The sequence below is a fragment of the Drosophila persimilis genome, unplaced genomic scaffold (assembly GCF_003286085.1).
Source record: "Drosophila persimilis strain 14011-0111.01,24,50 unplaced genomic scaffold, DperRS2 tig00001032-arrow-arrow-pilon, whole genome shotgun sequence".
Classification (NCBI taxonomy): Eukaryota; Metazoa; Arthropoda; class Insecta; order Diptera; family Drosophilidae; genus Drosophila; species Drosophila persimilis.
The window spans coordinates 480,348-490,561 of NW_020825401.1; positions in this window are offsets into that span (position 1 = coordinate 480,348).

Here is a 10,214-nt window from a genome sequence, read left to right on the forward strand (position 1 = left end):
ATAGGGAAGTATTCTATATAAGTGCAGGTGCCATATAGTTGTGGAGTTCAACTTTTTTTGGGTCTATATTGCCATATTGCTGCTTATGCTCAAAATATGGAAGCCTGCCACAATTCCTGGAGCGTGGGTTCCATATAGTTGCGGTGGTTCAATATACATGTCAGTGCTGGATAGGGAAGGGTTCGATATAAATGCAGGTGCCATATATTTGCGCAGGTTGCACGTTTTTGGGGCTATAGTGCCATATTGATGCTAGTGCCCAAGATGTCCGATCCTGCCACATTTCTTGGAGCGTGGGTCCTATATAGGTGCGGTGGTTCAATGTACATGCAAGAGCTAGATAGGGAAGGATTCTATATAAGTGCAGGTGCCATATATTTGCGGGGTTCAACTTTTTTTGGGGCTATATTGCCATATTGGTGCATATGCCCAAAAGATGCGATCCTGATACATTTCCTGGAGCGTGGGTGCAATATAGGTGCGGTGGTTCAATATACATGCAAGTGCTAGATAAGGAAGGGTTCTATATAAGTGCAGGTGCCATATAGTTGCGGGGTTCAACTTTTTTTGCGGCTATAGTGCCATATTGTTGCTAGTGCCCAAAATATGCGGTTCTGACACATTTCTTGGAGAGTGGGTGCTATATAGTTGCGGTGGTTCAATATACGTGCAAGTGCTGGATAGGGAAGGGATCTATATAAGTGCAGGTGCCATATAGTTGCGGGGTTCAACTATTTTTGGGGCTATATTGCCATTTTGCTGCATATCCCCAAAATATGCGATCCTGATACATTTCCTGGAGCGTGGGTGCTATATAGTTGCGGTGGTTCAATATACGTGCAAGTGCTGGATAGGGAAGGGATCTATATAAGTGCAGGTGCCATATAGTTGCGGGGTTCGACTTTTTTTGGGGCTATATTGCCATATTGCTGCTTATGCCCAAAATATGCGATCCTGCCACAATTCCTGGAGCGTGGGTTCCATATAGTTGCGGTGGTTCAATATACATGCAAGTGCTGGATAGGGAAGGGTTCTATATAAGTGCAGGTGCCATATAGTTGCGGGGTTCAACTTTTTTTGGAGCTATATTGCCATATTGCTGCATATGCCCAAATTATGCGATCCTGATACATTTCCTGGAGCGTGGGTGCAATATAGGTGCGGTGGTTCAATATACATGCAAGTGCTAGATAAGGAAGTATTCTATATAAGTGCAGGTGCCATATAGTTGTGGAGTTGCAACTTTTTTTGGGGCTATATTACCATATTGCTGCTTATGCCCAAAATATGGAAGCCTGCCACAATTCCTGGAGCGTGGGTTCCATATAGTTGCGGTGGTTCAATATACATGCAAGTGCTAGATAAGAAAGGGTTCTATATAAGTGCAGGTGCCATATAGTTGCGGGGTTCAACTTTTTTTGCGGCTATAGTGCCATATTGTTGCTAGTGCCTAAGATGTGCGGTTCTGACACATTTCCTGGAGCGTGGGTGCTATATAGTTTCGGTGGTTCAACTTTTTTTGGGGCTATATTGCCATATTGCTGTTTATGCCCAAAATATGGGATCCTGCCACAATTCCTGGAGCGTTGGTTTCATATAGTTGCGGTGGTTCAATATACATGCAAGTGCTGGATAGGGAAGGGTTCTATATAAGTGCAGGTGCCATATATTTGCGGATGTTGCACATTTTTGGGGCTATATTGCCATATTGATGCGAGTGCCCAAGATGTGCGATCCTGCCACATTTCCTGGAGCGTAGGTGCTATATATGTGCGGTGGTTCAATATACGTGCAAGTGCTGGATAGGGAAGGGATCTATATAAGTGCAGGTGCCATATAGTTGCGGGGTTCAACTTTTTTTGCGGCTATATTGCCATATTGATGCTAGTGCCCAAGATGTCCGCTCCTGTCACATTTCCTGGAGCGTGGGTGCTATATAGTTGCGGTGGTTCAATATACGTGCAAGTGCTGGATAGGGAAGGGATCTATATAAGTGCAGGTGCCATATAGTTGCGGGGTTCAACTTTTTTTGGAGCTATATTGCCATATTTCTGCATATGCCCAAAATATGCGATCCTGATACATTTCCTGGAGCGTGGGTGCAATATAGGTGCGGTGGTTCAATATACATGCAAGTGCTGGATAGGGAAGGGTTCTATATAAGTGCAGGTGCCATATATTTGCGGAGGTTGCACGTTTTTGGGGCTATATTGCCATATTGATGCTAGTGCCCAAGATGTCCGATCCTGATACATTTCCTGGAGCGTGGGTGCAATATACGTGCAAGTGCTGGATAGGGAAGGGATCTATATAAGTGCACGTGCCATATAGTTAGGTTAGGTTCAGGCGGTAGCCTGGGAGAGTGATGAAACCCTCCCAAGCTCACTTGGACCTATAGAAGGTCCGTTGTGGTGCCGCATGGGCGTGTGCCCCTTCCCAGTGCCTAGAAACCGTGGAGAAACAGGCTGTTGCAAATTAAGGGCAGTCCCATCCGGAGGCTTGGATGAATCTGGACAAGGTCCCCGGTTTGATTTCGGACAGGTCCGAAATGTCTGTTAGGAAAGCAGCCCCGAGAAAACGAAGACGACGATTTCCAAGGGCTGGGCAGTGGCAGAAGAAGTGGGCGACCGATTCCTCTTCTTCCTCGTCGCGACAACTCCTGCAGAAGTCGTTATGAGGGATTGACAGTCTAGAGGCATGAGTGCCAATCTGCCAGTGTCCCGTAATGGCTCGAGTAACTGCAGAGCACTGTGATCTGCTGAGCCTATACAGCTCGGCTGAGCGCTTCTTCGATCGATATGGCCATATCAATCTTGAGATTTTACAGGAAGCTGTTTGCTGCCATCTCCTATTGGCATTTTGCTCAAACAATTCGTGCGTAAGGAGCCTACACGTAGCCAGAGGCATCGCTACCTGCTCCCTCTCCATAAGGAGAGGAATTGTAGTACCCTGCCTTGCTAGCTCGTCGGCGGCGTCGTTCCCCTCGATGTCCCTATGGCCTGGGACCCATATAAGGAAGAGGTCTAACTGCTCTGCGATCTCGTGCAGAGACCTGCGGCAGTCATTTACAGTCGCTGAGTTCGACGATATTGAGCCTAGAGCTTTAATAGCTGCTTGGCTGTCCGAGAAAACGCACACTAGGTGCGTGTCTAGAAATAGTTTGGAGACGATGGAAATGGCCTCCTTGATGGCTACAACCTCCGCTTGGAACACACTGCAGTGGTCCGGGAGCCTGAAGCAATGACTGATGTTCAGCTCGCTGCAGTAGACTCCGCCTCCCACGCGGCCGTCTAACTTTGAGCCATCAGTGTAGAAGTGAACCGCATTTGCGGGGCCTGGTTCGCCCATCTCCCAGTCCTCCCTAAGTGGGATTGATACCTGGAAAGGCGTCGAGAGGTGATCAGTAGGGACACAATAATCTGTCCTCTCTGGTAATTGCGGGTGTCTCGTCAGGATTCCCGAGTGCCCGACCGCGGACGCTTTCCACAGTCTGGCTTCTCTCATTCTGAGTGCGGAAAGTGTTGCCACTTTCTTTCCCATGAGATCTATGGGGAGGAGGTCCAGCACAGTATCCAGGGCTTCCCCTGGAGTAGTGCGTAGCCCGCCAGTTATGCATAGCTCTGCCATGCGTTGAACTCTGCTGAGTTTGTTGAGGCATGTCCTTTTGTCTAAGGCTGGCCACCATACTACCGCTCCATAGAGCATGATCGGTCGTATGATGGTGGTGTAAAGCCACCGAACTATATAGGGGGTCATTCCCCATCTTAGTCCGATGGCTTTCCTGCAAGTATAGAGGGCTACTGTGGCCTTCTTTACTCTATCCTCTATGCTCAATTTCCAATCGAGCTTTCTGTCGAGGATTAGACCAAGATACTTGGCGTTGTTGCTGAAGATTAGCGCTTCCCCACATAGTCTTGGGGGAATCAGTGCCGGTACTTTGTACTTCCTAGTGAAGAGCACCAGTTCCGTTTTAGACGGGTTGACGCCTAACCCGCATTTGTCTGCCCATTTTGACATCTTCTTGAGAGTGCTTGTCAGGCACTCACATAGCGTCTGCGGGAATTTACCCGAGAATGCTATAGCAACATCGTCCGCATACGCCACCACGCGGCAGCCACCCCCCTCTATCTCCCGCAGCAGTTCGTTCACTGCCACGTTCCATAGGAGGGGCGAGAGGACTCCGCCCTGCGGGGTGCCTCTACTGACAAATCTGGTGGACGTTGACGTCCCCAGTGATGCCTCAACCGTCCTGCATTGTAGCATCTGATCGATCAGGCTCACCGTCCGGGAGTCAACCCCCAGTTCCGTCAGTGCACCCGTGATGGCGGTCGGTAGGATGTTATTAAAGGCGCCTTCTATGTCCAGGAAGGCTACCAGGGTGTATTCCTTACAGTTGATGGACGCTTCTATGATTGATGTGATCGTGTGTAGGGCCGTTTCGGTGGATCTTCCTTTCCGATAGGCATGCTGGGAGTCTGAGAATAGACTAGGCGGAATATTTACCGTGAGATGCATCCCCAAAAGCCGTTCCATCGTCTTCAGAAGGAAGGACGATAGACTTATGGGTCTGAAATCTTTGGGGGCAGTGTGCGAGGGCTTGCCTGCCTTGGGGATGAAGACGACTTTGGTATGAAGCCAGGTTTCCGGGATATATCCATGGGAGAAGATTCCCTCATATATCCTTTTGAGCCAACTAGTGCCTTTTTGTCCAGCGTGAATCAGTTGGGCAGGGATGATGCCATCTGGTCCCGCGGATTTGTATGGTTTGAAGCTTTTTATTGCCCACGAAATGTTCTCCTGGCTTAGCAGGTTCATGATACCACTTGAGGCAACGGAGGGAGCCGCGATGTAGTGTGGTCTGTTTTCATCGCAGCCGGGAAAGTGGGTGCTAAGGAGAAGATTTAGCGACTCATTACTGGACGTTGTCCATGATTGGTCGGCGTTCTTCAGGTAGCCCAGAGTGGGTGTAGTCTTCGAGAGAACTTTGCGCAAGCGCGAGGCTTCCGAGTTATTCTCAATGTCGCTACAGAACTTACGCCATGAGGCGCGTTTGGCTTTCCTCAGTTCTTTATTGTAAACTGACAGACTGGCCTTGTAATCGGCCCAGTTCTGCTCAGCGTTTTCGGCCTTAGCTTTATTGAAGAGTCTTCGGGAGGCTTTCCGGAGTTCCCTCAGTTTCGGATTCCACCATTCAGGTTTCTTCCGGCCTCTGCTCTTGCTAGAGGGGCAGGATTTATCGAGCGCCTCATTGCAGGCGTCGGTAAATAGTTTAACAAGATGACTCGTGGCTTCCCTGGAGATCTCTTCCTCAGGTGGAGTCTCAGGGAGAACACGACAGAGATGGTCTGAGTACCGAGCCCAGTTTGTCCGCCTAAGGTTACGAAATTGAGCTGGTCTCGGTAGTGAAAAAGAGAATACGGTTTCCACGTACCTGTGGTCCGAGAAGGAGTGCTCTTCCAGGACCCTCCAGGATACGATGTTCCCGTGTAACTCGTGAGAGGCAAGTGTGAGGTCCAGGACCTCCTTGCGGTTTTTAATAATGAAGGTGGGATCACTCCCCCTATTTAAAAGGACCATCTGAGTGGTCAGTAAATAGTTGAAGAGGTACTCACCCCTTTCGTTGGTGTCAGTGCTTCCCCACTGGCAGTGGTGTGCGTTGGCGTCGCACCCTACGATTAGGCCGATGTCCTTGGCCTCGCAGTCTCTGATTAGCGCCCTGAGCGCCTGTGGAGGGGGGTCTGGTTGGTCGTGACCCATGTACGTGGAGCAGATTCTCAGTGAGCACCCCTGGCCTTCGAGGCTCACTGCTGTTTGGTCTTCATTGCTGAAATTTGGGAGCAAAAATAAGTGCAAATCTCTTTTTGCAAGGATGCAGGTGCGAGTTTTACCTGCGGAGTCAGCTACGTATAGCTTATAGTCAGGAGTCCTCAGACCAGAGACCCTGTTTCCGAGGATCCAGGGCTCCTGAATGAGGACTATGTCGGCTCCACCCTTGGCTAGGTGGAGCAGAAGAGCAGCGCATGCTGCCTTACAATGGTGGAGGTTTATCTGCAGGAGTATCAGTGACATTCCTGAGGTCCACCTCCACCATTGTCCTTTCGTGGTCGCTCTCCGAAGAGTCCAACTCCTCCGCGACCCCGATGTGTTTGAGATCCCTAGTGAGATCGCTCACGTCTGAGACGTAACCATCTAAAATGTCATCCGACACCACTGATGCCACGTCTGACACCGCAGGCTTGGTCTCCGTACTAGGGATCTCCGGGGGCTCCAGGTCTGGCTCGACCGTCGGCTGCATGCCTTTGGAGTCGGACTTGTATGGTACTACGACTACTTTCTTGTAGCCGTAGTCCACAGCGCCCTCCGTGTCGTGGAGAAGTCTGACCGACTCCTCGTTCAGGACGAGGATAATTTGGCGCCTCTGCCCGTTGCTCTCCTCTACTTTGGCCACCTTCCAATCGGCTGTGGGAAGGTGGGGGTTGCAGACCTGCAGAATCCGGAGAATCTTATCCGGCTCTGCAGGCTTCGCCGAGACCCACGCTCTGGCCCTCGGCTTGCTGGGGATGTCCTCCCACTTCACGACCTCCAGCTGGGCTCCTGGGTAGACCTCCTTGAGCGACGCTACCGCCTTCGCGTAGAGGGCCGCCGAGCGAGCATCTTGGCAGGCGATGGCTTTCACCCTGCCTTGGTGCCACCCGGCGTCCTCACACTTGGGCGGTGGTCCTCCATTCTCCTCCAACTCCTGGAGGAAACGGTCTTGGAGCTCGTTTTCCACGAGGTGCCACTTGTCCCTAGGGATCTGCCCGTCTTTAGAGCCCCTGTCCAGGACTCCAATCAGGGTTTTTCCCCTCGCCACCTCGGCAAACGAGCGGTTGCTCAATGTCTTTGTCCTCTTGGCCTGTTGGACTTGTGTGGCGGTGTCCTCCGCCGAGCGTTGCCGCTTGCTTGGGGCCTTGGCTGTGGCCTTGCCAGCTTTGGCTGGCTGGTAGTCGGGCAGGACTGTCTTGGCCCATCGCCGCGATTCGATTCCCTGGGCAGACGCCAGGAACACCGGGTCGTCGTTGCCCAGGATGAAGGCCGCACGTCTCTTGTCCTGAAACTTGGGCCTATCTTTCGAGGCAGAGGCGCCGCCTGCCGGGGTTGTCAAGGGGTTCCCGGTCCCAAGGGGTCCGCCAGCCGCGATATCGCTCTGCATGGTCGCCCCCCCGGTAACCGGGTCGCCCTTGGGGCCCCCCGACGTGGATTGGCCCGATTGGCTTTTCGGTCCTCTCCTCACAGCGCCTGCTGCCTCGAGACGGTGGACCGACTTAGTCTCCTTCCCCGTCTTTTTGGGCACTGGTTTCCCAGATGCGTTTGTAGAGGGATGGTCTTTTCCCTCCGGCACTTTAGGAGGAGTGCCGTGCTCCTTTGCGGTGTTTTTTGTTTTAATATTTGAATTTGGCATATTTGATCCCACGAGTAGGCGGGAAGGGGTTTGTCGCCCGGGGCATAGCCCGCGTGCCCCGGGAAGCCTTATTAAAACTGGAGGTCGGCAGGTATCCAGAGTCCGCATATAAGCGACCGAGCACCCCCTCGGCCATGCATCCCTCGGCATATGACAGTGTCACCTTGGATTGGGGTTATTTCACTGAGAGTTTTCTTCTCTCCGCCCGACTACAATTCGCCAGCACCCTGGCAGAGACATGACCGTACCAGGACCTGTTTCCAGCCGCCCTCACGGGGAGAGTATAGTCGCACTTCCGCCGGTGTGTACAGTTACGGCGGGTGCCGGTTCGCTCGTGCCCACCTGTATCCTATGACACGGAGCACAGTCGCCTTGGATCCAGGGCAAGCCATGAACCCGAGGCACCCGTGCCCCTTTCCAAGTCTACAGTTGTGACGAGCCGACCCGACATCCGTTTATCCCCCTATAGCACCCGACGGCTGACGGCCTGCCATATAGTTGCGGGGTTCAACTTTTTTTGCGGCTATAGTGCCATATTGTTGCTAGTGCCCAAGATGTGCGGTTCTGACACATTTCCTGGAGCGTTGGTGCTATATAGTTGCGGCGGTTCAATATACTTGCAAGTGCTGGATAGGGAAGGGATCTATATAAGTGCAGGTGCCATATATTTGCGGAGGTTGCACGTTTTTGGGGCTATATTGCCATATTGATGCTAGTGCCCAAGATGTCCGATCCTGCCACATTTCCTGTAGCGTGGGTGCTATATAGTTGCGGTGCCATGCGATATTGCCACATTTCCTGGAGCGTGAGTTCCATATAGTTGCGGTGGTTCAATATACATGCATTTGCTAGATAGGGAAGGGTTCTATATAAGTGCAGGTTCCATATAGTTGCGGGGTTCAACTTTTTTTGGGGCTATATTGCCATATTGGTGCTTATGCACAAATATGCGATATTGCCACATTTCCCGGAGCGTGGGTGCTATATAAGTGCGGTGGTTCAATATACACGCAAGTGCTAGATAGAGAAGGGTGCTATATAAGTGCAGGTGGCATATAGTTGCGGAGGTTCCACGGTTTTGGGGCTATAGTGCCATATTGATGCTAGTGCCCAAGATGTGCGATCCTGTCACATTTCCTTGAGCGTGGGTGCTATATTGTTGCGGTGGATCAATATACGTGCAAGTGCTGGATAGGGAAGGGATCTATATAAGTGCAGGTGCCATATAGTTGCGGGGTTGAACTTTTTTTGGGGCTATATTGCCATATTGGTGCTTTTGCACAAAATATGCGATTCTGATACATTTCCTGGAGCGTGGGTGGTATATAGGTGCGGTGGTTCAATATACACGCAAGTGCTAGATAGGGAAGGGATCTATATAAGTGCAGGTGCCATATAGTTGCGGAGGTTTCTCGTTTTTGGGGCTATAGTGCCATATTGATGCTAGTGCCCAAGATGTGCGATCCTGCCACATTTCCTGGGGCGTGGGTGCTATATTTTTGCGGTGGATCAATATACGTGCAAGTGCTGGATAGGGAAGGGATCTATATAAGTGCAGGTGCCATATAGTTGCGGGGTTCAACTTTTTTTGGGGCTATATTGCCATATTGGTGCTTATGCACAAAATATGCGATTCTGATACATTTCCTGGAGCGTGGGTGCTATATAGGTGCGGTGGTTCAATATACACGCAAGTGCTAGATAGGGAAGGGATCTATATAAGTGCAGGTGCCATATAGTTGCGGAGGTTTCACGTTTTTGGGGCTATATTGCCATATTGATGCTAGTGCCCAAGATGTCCGATCCTGATACATTTCCTGGAGCGTGGGTGCAATATACGTGCAAGTGCTGGATAGTGAAGGGATCTATATAAGTGCACGTGCCATATAGTTGCGGGGTTCAACTTTTTTTGCGGCTATAGTGCCATATTGTTGCTAGTGCCCAAGATGTCCGATCCTGATACATTTCCTGGAGCGTGGGTGCAATATACGTGCAAGTGCTGGATGGTGAAGGGATCTATATAAGTGCACGTGCCATATAGTTGCGGGGTTCAACTTTTTTTGCGGCTATAGTGCCATATTGATGCTAGTGCCCAAGATGTGCGATCCTGTCACATTTCCTTGAGCGTGGGTGCTATATTGTTGCGGTGGATCAATATACGTGCAAGTGCTGGATAGGGAAGGGATCTATATAAGTGCAGGTGCCATATAGTTGCGGGGTTGAACTTTTTTTGGGGCTATATTGCCATATTGGTGCTTTTGCACAAAATATGCGATTCTGATACATTTCCTGGAGCGTGGGTGGTATATAGGTGCGGTGGTTCAATATACACGCAAGTGCTAGATAGGGAAGGGATCTATATAAGTGCAGGTGCCATATAGTTGCGGAGGTTTCACGTTTTTGGGGCTATATTGCCATATTGGTGCTTATGCACAAATATGCGATATTGCCACATTTCCCGGAGCGTGGGTGCTATATAGGTGCGGTGGTTCAATATACACGCAAGTGCTAGATAGAGAAGGGTGCTATATAAGTGCATGTGGCATATAGTTGCGGAGGTTCCACGGTTTTGGGGCTATAGTGCCATATTGATGCTAGTGCCCAAGATGTGCGATCCTGTCACATTTCCTTGAGCGTGGGTGCTATATTGTTGCGGTGGATCAATATACGTGCAAGTGCTGGATAGGGAAGGGATCTATATAAGTGCAGGTGCCATATAGTTGCGGGGTTCAACTTTTTTGGGGCTATATTGCCATATTGGTGCTTATGCACA